Below are 15139 nucleotides of genomic sequence, written 5' to 3' on the forward strand. Positions count from 1 at the left end.
ATAGCCCAAACTACTCCAATCCAGAGGGCAAATGAAGCAGGTAAGCAGGTTTCTTTCTTTTTTCTTTTGTACCTTCCAGCTTCCTTCCTTCCTTCCTTCCTTCCTTCCTTCCTTCCTTCCTTCCTTCCTTCCTTCCTTCCTTCCTTCCTTCCTTCCTCCCTCCCTCCCTCCCTCCCTTCCTTCCTCCCTCCCTCCCTCCCTCCCTCCCTCCCTCCCTTCCTTCCTTCCTTCCTTCCTTCCTTTTTTCCTTCCTTCCTTCCTTTCTCTCTCTCTCTTCCTTCCTTTCTTGCTCTTTCTGTCTGTCTTCTTTCCTCCCTTCTTCTCTCCTTTCCTCATTTCCTTCCTCCCTTCATCCTTCTTTCTCTACTTTCTTCTTTCCCTCCCTCCCTTCCTTCTTTTCTTCCTTCTGTCCTTCCTTCCTTCTGTTCTGCCTATATTTCAAGACAGGGTCTCTTTCTGTGTGTAGAGTACTAACTGTCCCCCAAAACTTTTTTTTTTTTTTTTAGTTTTTCGAGACAGGGTTTCTCTGTGTAGCCCTGGCTGTCCTGGAACTCACTTTGTAGACCAGGCTGGCCTCGAACTCAGAAATCTGCCTGCCTCTGCCTCCCGAGTGCTGGGATTAAAGGTGTACACCACCACGCCCGCCCGGCTGTCCCAAAACTCTTATGTACTCCCGGCTGGCCTTGAATTTACGGGGATCCACTTGCCTCTGCTTCTCGAGCGCTGGGATTAAAGATATGTACCGTTACTGCTAACCCAGTTTTCATTTCTATTTATTCAGTGCTGAAGGACAAGACTCTGGACATCATGTCTTTTAGGCGAACACCATGCCACTGAGATACCTGTAGCAAAACCAGAAACAATAACTAAAGCTCTGATGCTGAATGTACCTGCTTTTCTGTTGGAAGCGTTTGCCAGGAGGAGCATGTGGGCAGTGAGCATCATGCCCATTCAGTTTGCCCAAGATCAAGTGTGAAAACCTGACTAACTGTGAAGTTGCTTCTTGTGTTCATGGAGCCAAGATTTTGACTGCCACGGCTCCCCTTTTCATGAGAGTTTAATTGAAGCCGTCTTTGGGTCTAACTTACAGTTACGGTTCACAAAGTGCTCTATGAAAAGATTTGATGCATCTGTGCTTGTCTTTCTTTGTCTTTTGGTACATGGTCTTTTAAAAATACCTACACAGCTGGGTGTCATGGCTCACACCTCGAGTCTCAGGATTGGCACATGCAAAATACTATTCTGGGATATATTGTGAGTACCAGACTAGCCGGGAAACACTGCAGGCGGGACCCTTTGTAAAACCAATCAAAGTAAATATAAATAATGACTGTGGGACTGGAACATAGCTCAGTAGTATAGTCTATCTAGCATGAGTGTAGCCCTGGGTTCTGTCTACAGCACCCGCTCCTGCAAACAGCAACAACCAAGTCCTCATACTTGGCTGATTTCTGTCCTGCAGATTTTCAGTGGCCAGAGCTGTCACTACAGTTGCCATAGTTATTGTAGACAAGAGCAAGCATGTGTAGATATGCTCCTGTCTGCACTGCTCTTAAGGAAATACAGAGGTCAGTGGTTCGTTTACTATCAGCTGGGCATGGTGGCAAATGCCTGTAATTGCTGCATTTCAGAGGCTGAGGTGGGAGGATTGCCATAAATTCAAGGTCAGGCCAAGCTATACTCTTGTGTGTATGTGTGAGAGTGTGGTTCTCTGTGACCACTAAGGCCAGCAGAGTAACAGCCTGCCTGAGGCAAGAAAGTAGCTCAGTTCAAACCCTGGAGTCTGACCCTGAGGAGTTTATTTTAGGCATATTTAAGCACAGCACAATTTTGGGGGAAAATTTTCCTGATGATAATCAAGTCAATCCCCTGTGCACAATAAATCACATAGTAAGCTAAGCAAAGATCAGACGGGATCATGTCAAGACTCTAAAGTGCAGGTGACACCTCCTAAAGATGGATTCTATAGATTGACTCCATGTGACACCTTCCATAAAGACAGTATCTAGACTGACTGAGAAAAACAGGGTTACTGTAAGGGTCTGGGGAGAATCTGGTGTGGTCTCTGGCCATTTAGATAGAGCCAAGGTCACCAGGTAGTTAACCATGTCAGCCCTCAGCCTTCTGGATGGACAGCAGGTTATGCATCTCTCTGCCTTTGAAGGAACAACATTCAGATATACCGTGTGTGTGTGTGTGTGTGTGTGTGTGTGTGTGTGTGCGCGCGCGCGCGCGCGTGTGCGCAAAACACGCACGCACATTGAGTATTCCAAGTTCTGCTATTTATTTAACTGTGAGTACAGGACCTCTGTGTCTCCTCTACCCTGTGACTGACTCTTTTAGGTTACCTGGATTGCAGAGTGACATCTTTTTTTTTTTTTTTTTTTGGTTTTTCAAGACAGGGTTTCTCTGTGTAGTCCTGGCTGTCCTGGGACTTACTCTGTAGACCAGGCTGGCCTTGAACTCAGAAATCTGCCTGCCTCTGCCTCCCAAGTGCTGGGATTAAAGGTGTGCACCACCACGCCTGGCACAGAGTGACATCTTGTCTCAAAAAAAAAAAAAAAAAAAATCCTGACTCTCAGTTTGATAAGTTGAGAGACATGAACACACTCGTGGGTGTGTCCATGATGACATGCCCACAGTTGTTGGCATCAGAGACAGAGCTGAGGGAAAAGCTCACACTGACCAGTCAGCGAGGACACAGAGGCAGAGGCAGGCGGATTTCTGAGTTCAAGGCCAGCCTGGTCTACAGAGTGAGTTCCAGGACAGCCAGGGCTACACAGAGAAACCCTCTCCCTCTCCCTGTCCCCTCTCCCTCTCCCTGTCCCCTCTCTGAACTCCTGGCTTCCAGTGATTGCTCTTGGGTAGCAGGGACTATAGCTGTGCTCTGTGTTGAGCTCCGTTCTTGTTATGCGTCTCTCTCTTTCAGGTGACAAATGGTTTTCAGTAGTAACCATGAGGAAGAATCAGTTATCGTAATGGCCAAGAAGAAACACCGTGGAAAATGGTCTTGTATTGAACCTCTATACAATCATGCTAGCAGGATATAAAAGAAAATAAAAGGTAAATATTTCTCCATAGAAGAGGCACAAAGCATGGTTATTTACTCAATGGCTTTAATAGCCACACAACCATTGCACTTTGATCTTCTGTGTGCTGTGCTATAACTAATTGCTTAATAACTGTGAATATTGCTAAAAGGAAATGTTTGCAATGGGAGTCATTTAGACAACTACTGAATAATACTTACTGATGTCATGTTTAATTTCCTCAATCTGTTCTTACACATAAAGCAAGAAATAAACCTTTTTTCTTCTTCTTTTGGTCTAATACTCGTATCAGAGTCACACAAATCTCAGTACTTCAAGCTCCAAGGAATCTGCCTCCTCTGGCTCACAAGAGCACACACACACACACACACACATAATTTTTCTAGGTATGATATTATTAAAAGGTACCTGCACCTATAGCACTTGTTAGAACTCGAGCCAACAAGTTTATAAGGAAACGTTTAGGAAGTCGTATGTCGTCAGTGCCTTTATTCAGAAGTATTCAGAATTTATCATCACATTGCTAATGAAAAATCTTGTCATCTCTTAAGAGTTTTTAGTATTGTCTCAAATTTCTCAGTGACTGGCATATCCTCTGAGTGCATGCTGCCAGGATGGGAAGGGCTCTGCTCTTGGGGCACCACTGATCCATATTTGTGTAAAGGACTCTCCCACATTGACTCCTGGCTTGGCCTGTGATTTACTTTGTCATTTAAAACAAATGTTTTATTTTTTATTTGTGTGTGTGTGTGTGTGTGTGGTGTGCGTGAATGAGTGCAGAGACCCATGGAGGGCGTTGCATCTGTCACTGGAGTTATAGGCAATTATAAGCTACTTAGAGCAGGTGCTGAACACTGTCTCTGCAGTGTTCCTAACTGCTGAATCATCTCCCGAGCCCATTGTGCTGTTTTTGTTTTTGAGAAGGCCAAGGGAAGCCTAAGCTAGTTTGCATATCCTGTAGCTATGTGGCTCAGCCAACTCCAGATCTAACCACCAAACAAGTGAGCCGTCAGACAGCTTAGCTCCAGTTAAGCCACCGGGACTTCAGGCACATGTGTAGCTCCAGGCAAGAAAAGTACATGAATCTCAAAACTGAGCTCAACCCAGACTCCCTGATTCGTGGAATTATGAATAAATAACAGAGATGCTGTCTGAAAGCAGTGTTCTGTGAAGTTTGATTTTTATATAGCAATATATAATTAACATACTATGATATGAATTTTGGCTTTTATCCTAAGTGAGATGGAAAGGTTATGAAAGAAAACAGGAAGCAGAAAAGGAAGTTGTGTGCCAAGAAGTGACATGATCTGACCTTTCAAAACCATCGCTTTGATTGCTGCACTGGAAAACAAGAGCAAGAGAGCCAAGGAATGTTCAGGCGATCCATTAGGAAGATCTTGCAGTGAGCTAGCTACAACATGCTGTTTCTTAGACCACTTTAAAGGCAGATAATAGGATATGGTCCCAGTCTGGGCTCTGAATCTATAATGATGTGTTGATATTTTGGAAGTTGATGTGATGGTTAGTATCGATGGGTGACTTGAGTAGGCCTAGGAGGTTGCTAAGCGCATACCTAGCGATGATTAAAGAGGAGATGAAGTTCCATCTGAAATGTAGCACTCCCTGTGAAGTGAGGGGCCTGGATGGAATAACAAGGGTGTAGAGGGACTCTAATCTAGCAATGTGGCTGCTCTGGAAAGTGATCACATCCAAACTGTTGGTATTCTGTCTGGACTCCACCCCCACAGTTACCTGGCCCACTATAAAAGGAGCTGCTTGGCCCCTCCTCTCTCTCTCTCTCTCTCTCTCCCCCTCTCTCTCTCTCCCTCTCTCTCTTGCCTCTTCCCTCCTTGTTCCCCTTCTTTCCCCATTCCCTTCCACCCTCTCTCCACATGATCATGGCTGGCCTCTATTTCTCTACTCTCTCCCTCTCCCTCCCTCTCTCTGCCTCTACCACCCTCTTAACTCCCCTCCCCATGTCCTGAATAAACTCTATTCTATACTCTACTGTCATGTGGCTGGTCCCTTAGGGGGAAGGGATGCCTTGGCATGGACCCACCAAGGCGCCCCCTCCCCCTATACCTCACCACAGCCCCATAGAACAGATTCTTATACCTCTTTCTCTTTTTATAATTACAACACAAACACCTCCTAGGTCTGTGAGTTCTGCTAGAATACAGACACAGCTTTAATCCTAAATGATGAAGGTAAACTTAGAAGGAAGCAGCCATGTTTGACAGTGACATCTAATTGAGGGGCAGACAAAGTGATGAATCAGAGAGAGATTTGACAGAGTGAGTCAGTTGTAGGATACACTCAACTCTCATGAGAACAGTGCAGAAAGAGAGGCAGCTTAAAAGAACAGCACACACACACACACACACACACACACACAGAGAGAGAGAGAGAGAGAGAGAGAGAGAGAGAGAGAGAGAGACTCGGTGTTTGGTTCATTTTATTCCTGAGTTCCATTCAGTTTGTGCAGTTTATGAAGTGCAGGTCAGCAAAGGCAGTTGAAGCCAGAGAATAAAAAGGAACCAGAAGATTAGAATGAATTGCCAGTTAGCTTAAGGCCAAGCAGAGCAATTCAGTCAGAAGCTGAGAGAAGCCGGTTTGATGCAGTCAGCTTAGTAAAGAGTTTGAACCAGAATAGCTGAGGTGAACCAGCCAGCCAGAGTTCAAAGGATTTAGAAAGAGTGAGCTTATTCAGCTGTAAGCTTCCAAGACTACAATTACATCTGGGTGAATAAAAGTCACGTTTACAAAAGAGGAAGTCAGACGTTACAGCTTCTTCTCTGCCTGTACCCTGTCCGAGTGATATGAGCTGTCACACCTTCCTGTGACGATGGGAAAACTTCTGAAGTCATGGGCTGAGATATATAGTTCCTCTCCCTGTTAGAGTTTTGCCCTGCAATCAAGGAATACAGCAAAGATCAAATCAGAGACCTGACACAGCTTATTGGGGGTGGGGGCAGTATAAGTGCTTCTGCGTAGACTGAAGGGTATCCTGGGACTTGGGCACCCAGGAACCACACAGCTCTGAGGTGGGACAGTGTCCCAAAGGAAGGGCATCCTAAAATAAGAGAGCCAAAGAACCACAAAGCTCTGAGAGGAAGCCTCCTCAGCAGAGGTGTTGCAGCTCCCAGGGGAGGCAACCCGAAGCTGAGCTGAGGAGCAGAAGCCTCAGCCCCACCCCCTCTTCCCTTCTTTGCTTCCTCTCAGCTTCTCCAATGAGAGAGTCACTGCAAGCGGTAAATCTCATAAAGGAGATTTATTAAGGGAAGAATCCAGAAGAAAAGAGGGGAGAAGCTAGGGCTGGGAGTGGACAGTGGGGAACTGGACAAAGGGACAGAACTCATATAGGGCCTTTGAGGGGGCAGAGCTTTGTAGGGCAGAGATTTCCAGTGAAGATTTGTGCGATCTCAAGCTCGGGGAAGCTCAGGGATTGGTGGGAAGTTCCCTGCTCAGGGATTGGTATTGGTGGTTTTTTATGGGAAGCTCAGGGACTGATTTTTTTCTCATCAGGCTCATGCTGAGGCACCATCTCTGTGGGGCTGCTGAGGTGTAGGGAGGGCTGGAGAGGAGGTGCTGCCACTGTGGACAGCTCCTGTGGGACAACTCCTGCAGTGGTGTTTTACGAAAGCTGTAGGGTGAGGTAGGAAAGGTGGTGTGCCACCATGGACAGCTCCTGTAGGGGTCAAAGGCTGAGGAGACTTTGTGGTGCTACCAGTTTGACAGGGGCCGCCATTTTGAGCAGGCCTGAGGGACATTTTACTGTGGCTGCTATAGGCTGAGGTAGGAAGGAGGAGCCTGCTGCGGCTTTGACGGCTTTTGTGGGTCAGTGGCTTTCATGGAGTACTGCTCAGGGGCAGGCTGCAAAGACATGAGCTTTTTAAAGTGTATGTGACTTGTGGTGACAGTGGCCGCTGGTAATGCCTTGGTGCCGAGTCACTGAAGACAATCGAGGGGAGCACTTGGTTCTAGAATGTGGGTGGCTTTGGTTTACCAACCTTTCTACCTCTTATTTATTATATAAGGCGAGGAAACAGGAAGGGTAACTGGTGAGGCAAGAGTGGGGACGCCGTGGCCTTTAGACTGCTTGAGGCTTACTGCTCTGAAGCTGTCCTGGATAGAAGTTTTGAGGAAACACCTGGACCTGCTGAGTTACTGGAAGAAGGATAAGTTAAGGGGTTCAGAGTAAAGGTTTTATCTTGGGTGCACATTTGAAATTTCCTGGCCCATAGTCCTGACAGTTGTGTGAGGGGAGTCAGAAGACCAGGGTAGAGGGAGAGCTCCTACCCTCAGGAATAGGCAGGCGGCAGGGAAAAGGCTGCTGGTTGACAGGGGTACTTTTCTGGAGTCTGTTTGACCTGTGAGAGGTATATCCAAGTTGATTTTCTGAAGCTTACAAGAAAAATGTTTAAGTTTACAAAAAGAGATTAGTTTTAGATCTGTTAGCATTACCACTGTAATCTGTACCGAAATCCACATTGTAGAAAAGCCAGTAGACTCGTCGTATCTTTGAGTGACAGTAGAAGCTTGGGAACCCGACAACGATTCTGGGTTAAAACATGAACACTTTTTCCAGAGGGCTGGGTATATAGATTGGACGGCACAGTGAGAACATTTTTAAGTCTATTCTTAGAAGACAACCTAAACAAATGTAAAACCTGGAGCTCATGACTATGAGGAACGTAGTCACCGCTTGCCAGAGCTAGACGTATAGCTCATCAGAACTCTATTGATTAATGTTGAAATTCTGAACCTTTGAAGTCTTAATATAATAATTGCATAGAGAGGGAAAGAAATCTGAAACAATTTTCATCTTTACATACACTTTAAATCACATTCTTATCCTTTACAAATTGCATCCACATACCTTAAAACACTTTCTTAGACCTTTATAACTTGCATTTATATATCTTTGTTTGTTTGTTTGTTTGTTTTGTTTGTTTTTTTCTTTGTTTTTTTTTCGAGACAGGGTTTCTCTGTATAGCCCTGGCTGTCCTGGAACTCACTCTGTAGACCAGGCTGGCCTCGAACTCAGAAATCTGCCTGCCTCTGCCTCCCAAGTGCTGGGATTAAAGGCGAGTGCCACCACGCCCGGCTTCCACTAAACATTTTACATGCCATACTCAGTAGGTCTCTGAGGAGACCATCATCTGTTATATCTAAAGTTTCTGGCTACTCGTTTTAGGCTTATCTTTGAAAACAGAAGATCAAATAAAGCTTATTCCTGTAATTAACTACATTAGATTTAGCAAAACTACCAAGTATAGTTCTGAACACATAAGAATTTGGCAATTTATAACATGACCATTAACTTGTATGTCTTAGTTATCTTTAATGGTTTACAGTAAGTTAGTGTTTTTATAAGATTGGGATTTTTTTTTTTTTTTTACAGATTTATCCCTGTTAAGTTTGAGTTTTAAAGTTTGAGTTGAAGATTTAATTGAATATCCTTTATCATAAAAAATAAACCATAAGTGCAGTAAGCTTTCCTTTTATAATACACCATTACAGAATATTACACTTTCTTGTATGACTCAGTTTATCCAAAGAGCTAAATTTTAACAAAGTGAGCAGAAAGAAAGAAGCCAGACAAATATTACTGTGAACTGAGTTGAAATTTATAACCCTTATTTATGAAATACACCCTATTTATCAACTCTGTGCTGTTACTTACCTAAATTTTCTAACAGCGAAGACATAGTTAGACATCCATCTTAAACCAGCTTTTGTTAATCTGAGTAGATTATTATAACCTTACAGTTTCATCATCATATGCAATGTATTCTAAGCCAGAATTGAACCATATGTAGAGTATGTCTAAGCAAATATTACCTTAAATTCTTATCATCATGAAAAATCCATACCAGTCCAAATATTTTGGAGACTTGTTTCCTTAGTCTATAAAAGAATTACAATTATACATCGAGATCTCATTAGGACTCAGAACTTTTACAATTGTTGTTCTGTGCCACATGGTTGGTTAAGTCACATGGCATGTGCCCTTTCATCTTAGTAAAAATGGCTGCCAGCCCTGTGCTGCTTACATCTTGATGAGGTCATTAGCCAAGATGGAGGAGAAGCACATGGTTGCTATTTAAAAACATCTGTTTTCCTAGTATGTCTAGTTATTTTTTAAATGAGAGTTGAATCCAAGTCATATACACACATACACACATATAAAGTTGAATCCAAGTTACACATACACACAGAGTTGAACTCCAGTTACATACATAAACATATAGAGTTGAATCCAAGCTGTAAACACATGTACATATATCCTAAACAAGAGTTGAATCATATATAATATGCTACAGCAAATTAAAATGACCTGTGTATAGGTTATTAATTATTAGCCTTTAGGTACAAGTTTAAAGCCAATTTTTGTTACAGATTTTATAGATTTTAAACCATATCCAATGAATTTACAAGTCTTCAGATAGAATTTGTAGTATAATATCAAGAGATTTTTTTTTGAGAGAAGAGTACAGAGAAATAAAGACAATAAAACACTTTTTTTTTTTCAAAAAAAAAAAAAAAAAAACAGGACATCTGATCTCATTACAGATGGTTGTAAGTCACCATGTGGTTTTGCTGGGATTTGAACTCAGGACCTCTGGAAGAACAGTCAGTGATCTTAACCACTGAGCCATCTCTCCAGCTCTTCCTCTGGCCCTGTTTGCTCCAGTCCAAAGATTTATTCATTTATTATATGTAACTACACTGTAGCTGTCTTCAGACACACCAGAAGAGGTCATCAGATCTCATTACAGATGGCTGTGAGTCACCATGTGGTTGCGGGATTTGAAATCAGTACCTCTGAAAGAGCAGTCAGAGCTCTTAACCACTGAGCCATCTCTCCAGCCTGCAATAAAAGATTTTTAAGAGTAGAAGGTAGAAAAGATGGCGCTGAAAGCAAAGAAGGAAGCTCCAGCCTCGTCCCCAAACCAAAGCCAAAGTGAAGGCCTTGATAGGAAGAGAGGAAGGCAGTGCTTGAATGTCCACAGACACAAAAAGAAGATCCACATAGTCACCCACGTTCAGGCAGCCCAAGATCCTGCCGCTCCAGAGGCATCCCAAGTACTCTTAAAAGAGTGCACCCAGGAGAAACAAGCTTGACCACTATGCTGTCATCAAATTCCCAATGACCACCAAGTCAACTGTAAAGAAGACAGCAGACAACAGCACCCTTGTGCTCACTGTGAATGTCAGGGCCAGCAAGCACCAGATCAAACAGGCAGTGAAGTAACTCTATGACACTCATGTAGCCAAAGTCAATACCCCATAAGGCCTGACAAGAGACGAAGGCATATGTTCAGCTGCCTCCTGACTATGGTACTCTGTTAGAAAGCAGGTGGAGGGAGGCTGCAGCTGGAGAATTCTAGAGTCGGCTCCAGAATCTGGACTCGTATGTTGTGGGTGGCAGAAGCCAGCAGAAACTGATGATCTGTACATACTTTAAGAGAGTCAGGGGGGCTGGAGAGATGGCTCAGTGGGTAAGAGCACCCGACTGCTCTTCCAAAGGTCCAGAGTTCAAATCCCAGCAACCACATGGTGGCTAACAACCATCCGTAATGAGATCTGGCGCCCTCTTCTGGAGTGTCTGAAGACAGCTACAGTGTACTTACATATAATAAATAAATAAATCTAAAAAAAAAAAAAAAAAAAAAAAGAGAGAGTCAGGATCAGGGTCAGGGTTGGGGTTAGGGTTAAAGAAGATGGACTAGTCGGCCATCATTGGGAAGAGAGGCCCCTTGGTCTTGCAAACTTTATATGCCTCAGTAGAGGGGAACGCCAGGGCCAAGAAGTGGGAGTGGGAAGTGGGTGGGTAGGGGAGTGGGGGGGGGAGGGTAAGGGGGACTTTTGGGATAGCATTTGAAATGTAAATGAAGAAAATACCTAATTTTAAAAAAAACTGTCAGCCGGGCGTGGTGGCGCACGCCTTTAATCCCAGCACTCGGGAGGCAGAGGCGGGCGGATTTCTGAGTTCGAGGCCAGCCTGGTCTACAAAGTGAGTTCCAGGACAGCCAGGGCTATACAGAGAAACCCTGTCTCGAAAAACCAAAAAAAAAAAAAAAAAAAAAAAATTGTCCTCCAAAAAAAAAAAAGAGTCAGATGAGTGGCTTGGTTGGGAGTGGATGCTGCAGGGACGGAGAGATTCACCAACAGTCAGGAAGGGCCTGGGCTCCAGTGCCAGCTGCTGCTGGTCTGCGCTGGTTTGCTTTCTCCAACCTCCTGCTAGGTCCAGCTCCTGGCTCTCACCTTGTAACAAACTTTCAGACCTGACAACTGTAACTTAGAGATGGGACATTTGTACAGCGTGTAGGGGAGACCGGACAAAACAAACAGAGCTTGGAGCAGAGGAAATAGAAATAGGAAATGGAGAATCTCCTCTTTTCCCCTCAGTTACTCGCAGTATTTATAAATGTCCCGAAGACTGTTGGAATCTAGGCTGCTGCTAGTTGGCCACATTATCAAAGGGACATTGAGGCCAGATTTTAGTGTAAAAGAAAATTAACTGGGGGCCCTTCAGGTCAAGTGCCAGGTGGAAAGGCTGGAGATTTTAGAAGAGGCATGGTGTGTGTGTGTGTGTGTGTGTGTGTGTGTGTGTGTGTGTGTGTGTAGCTGAAGCTATGGATGAAACTGTTCCTATCAGGATGTTCTCAGGACTCAAAAAGGACCAAACAAGGAAGACACAAGCCGTTCAGTGAGTTTCTACCACACTTCATGGGGGTCAGGGAATCTTGGTGCTCAGTAATAGGATGTTTGCAACCAAAAGATAAAAATCGAAGCTCAAAAAAATAAAGCCTTGCCAAAGGGAAAGGGTCTGCAGTGGAGTGGGTATCTCCACCTCCAAGGTTACCAGAGACTCTGCTGCAGGTAAACTGGAGATAAACAGTAGGGTCCCAGTGCAGCTCAGACCCTGAAAGGGGGACAAAGGCACCAGGATATCTGACAGAGTAGCATGGCACCATTATTAGATTTTTTTTTTTCATTTATCAGAGAGCCAAGCAATGATCGCACCATGCAACAGACCCCATGCCAAATATTTATTGGTGGGGGTGGGTATACAAAAGGCCATCTCTCTGTGAGTATGGAAAAAGAGGGTAGGCCTGTTGTGGTGGTTTGGCCCAGGAAGTGGCACTATTTGGTGTGGCCTTGTTGGAGGAAGTGAGTCAATGTGGGCATGGGCTTTAAGACCTTTGTCCTAGCTGCCTGGAAGCCAGTCTTCCCCTGTTTGCCTTCAGAACAAGATATTGAACTCTCAGCTCCTCCAGTACCATGCCTGCCTGGATGCTACCATGTTCCCATCTTGATTATAATGGACTGAACCTGCCATCCCTAATTTAATGTTGTCCTTAGAAGAGTTGCCTTGGTCATGGTATCTGTTCACAGCAGTAAAACCCTAACTAAGACAGTTGTGAAGGTGTGAGCTTTCTATAACATAGTATACATATTATTTATAACATGTTATAAATATGTTATATACATATTATAACATAATATACAGCTCATGACAGCAGTGGAAATGTGTCGCTTTGGTAGCTGGTGCTGAGTCACTGAGGACTGACTGGGGAGCACCTGCTTATAGAATGTGGATGGCTCTTGGTTTACCAACATGTCCTACATTGTTCCCTCAGATATTTGTCACATCCACAGCCAGTCATCCAACACAATGACATATGTTCAGAGGAGCCTGTGAGACAAGATGAAAGGGACTAGAAGAACACACACACACAAACACACACGCACATGCACACACACACAGATATGCACACACACACAAATAATATTTTTTTAAACGAAAGAATGGCTTAGAGGGCTTTTGTTTTGTCTTGTTTTCTGAAGTAGGAAGATGATGAGCACCTTAGATGAGGTGGTAAAGATAGAAGAAGTGGCACGTTTAGAGAAGACCATAATATTCGGAATTCTGTAGGGTGTGCTAATTTTGAACACACATAGACATCTCACCTTTCTGTCTAGCTTAGAATAAAAGCCCACACTCCACTCCTATCGTTGTGGGGGGGAGGGGTATGCGTGTGCCACAGTGCGCATGTGTGGTCAGTGGGTAACTCTGTGGGGTCAGTTCTCTCCTTTCTGCCTTTGTGGGTTCTGAATCAGACTCAGGTCCTCAGGCTGGTTCAGGCCCCTCTGAGCAGAGCCTGACTCTATTGAGCCACTTTCATTGCTACTTCACCAATCAACAAGTTAGTGGCGATCTGAAGGGTCCAACCAGGCTTTGACCTTCCAGGGGAGAAGGGGATGCCCTGTTTCAGAGGAGGCAGTTAGTCACCTTGCTTCCCTCTGCTTTTGAGTTCCTCCTTTGCCCTCAGAGAATTGGCTGGCACCTGCCCACGTTGGCAAGGGTGGGTCTTCTTTGCTCAGTCTACTGATGTTCATGCTAATGGCTCCCAGAGCACCTTCTCAAAAACACCCTCAAATCATCCTGTATTTGCTATCTGGGCTTCCCTCAACCCAGACGCATTGGCACACAAAATTAACCATCACGGCAGAGGCCAAAGGTCTGGCTTCCCAGGCAGAAGAATCCCCAGCTCAGAAGCAATGGATATTAAAGAAGGAAAGAAGGCAATGGTAGGCAGGTGTGGAGGTGGGCACAGCCGCAGGAAACTTAGGGCATGCCAATCTCTCAGCAACTCTCAGCTTCTATTTTCACTTTGAAGTAGGAGGGAGGCATCTGGGGAGGTGGGGAGGAGGTGAGGCATGCAGAGGCTCAGGGAGTGAAACCGTGGGAGGCTGAGGGCAGGGGCCAGGGAAATTAGAGCTTTCCTGGTCATGGCGACTTTCCATGAACCAAGTACCAGTCCACATAACTGATGGGCTTCTCTTCGGCAGATGTTAACTGATTCAGGGGTTGGTACAGAGAAGGCACAGAAACACAGGCATTTATTTCTGTTATGAGCTAGATAGTTCATATTGTGCCTTACAAACATTTTTTAAGACAAGAGCTTGCTTATGGTGTAGACCAGGCATGCCTCTAACTCCCTGGGATCCTTACCTCAGCCTCTTGAGAGCTGGGAGTAGCTGCTTGTGCCATCGCTCCATCAGACAGTTTATAGCTGAAGATCTGCAAGCCAGTGTGTCCAGTTTTTTTTTGACACAGAAACGTAACAGCTTCCATATCATTCGTGTTCTAGCACCATGCAGTTGACCTACGAGGAAAACTTGCAAAAAATTCAGTGCTCTAAGTGAATTAAGATTTTTTGTGTGTGTGTGTTGGGCTGTGTTTATAACTATTCTCAGATGCGTGTGGCTGGGAGGTTGTAGCTGAATCCACCTTCGCAGTCATTTCCATTACTGTGACAAAAGACATACCTTCCCACAAAACCAACTTGGGGGGGGGGGGTCTTTTACTGTTTCCTTCCTCTCCTCCCCTTCCCTCCTCCCTCCCCTCCTCCCTCTCTCTTTCTTCCCCTTCCTTCCTTCCTTCCTTCCTTCCTTCCTTCCTTCCTTCCTTCCTTCCTCCCTCCCTCCCTCCCTTCCTTCCTTCCTCCCTCCCTTCCTTCCTTCTTCCTTCCCTCCTTCTTTTCCTCCCTCCCTTTATTCGTTTCTCCCTCCCTCCCCTTCCTTCCTTCCTCCCTCCCTCCCTTTCTTCCTTCCTCCCTCCCTTTTTTCCATCATTTCTTTTTCTTTTTTTTTTTCTTTTTGTGCTGCTTAGACTTTACAGGGAGCAGCAGGTTGTGGTGGGGAGGCACGACAGAGAGTTCAGAACAAGGCAATGGGAGCAGGCAGCAATTTCTTCACGCATAGTGATGACCAGGGAGCACAGAAGCTTCTGGCTCAAAGCAAAGCAAGATAAAACCCTGAAAGCTTGCTTTCACACTTCCTCCAGCTAGGCTCCATCTCCTAAATGGTCCTCAACGTCTCAGCACCGTGCCCGCAGCTGGACACCTGAAGTTCAGACAAAGCCCCCAGGAGACACTTCACCTTCTCAACAGTCCCAGGGAGGGCATGGCCTTTAGCCCGAATTCCTATGGGCTTGTTTTTCTGAGATGATTCTAGAAGCAAACTATGGATCATAAACATGACCTAAGATGTGCTGCCCTGAAGTCAGGAGAACA

The sequence above is a fragment of the Mus caroli genome, unplaced genomic scaffold (genome assembly GCF_978045245.1).
Source record: "Mus caroli unplaced genomic scaffold, Mus_caroli_1 scaffold_7, whole genome shotgun sequence".
NCBI lineage: Eukaryota > Metazoa > Chordata > Mammalia > Rodentia > Muridae > Mus > Mus caroli.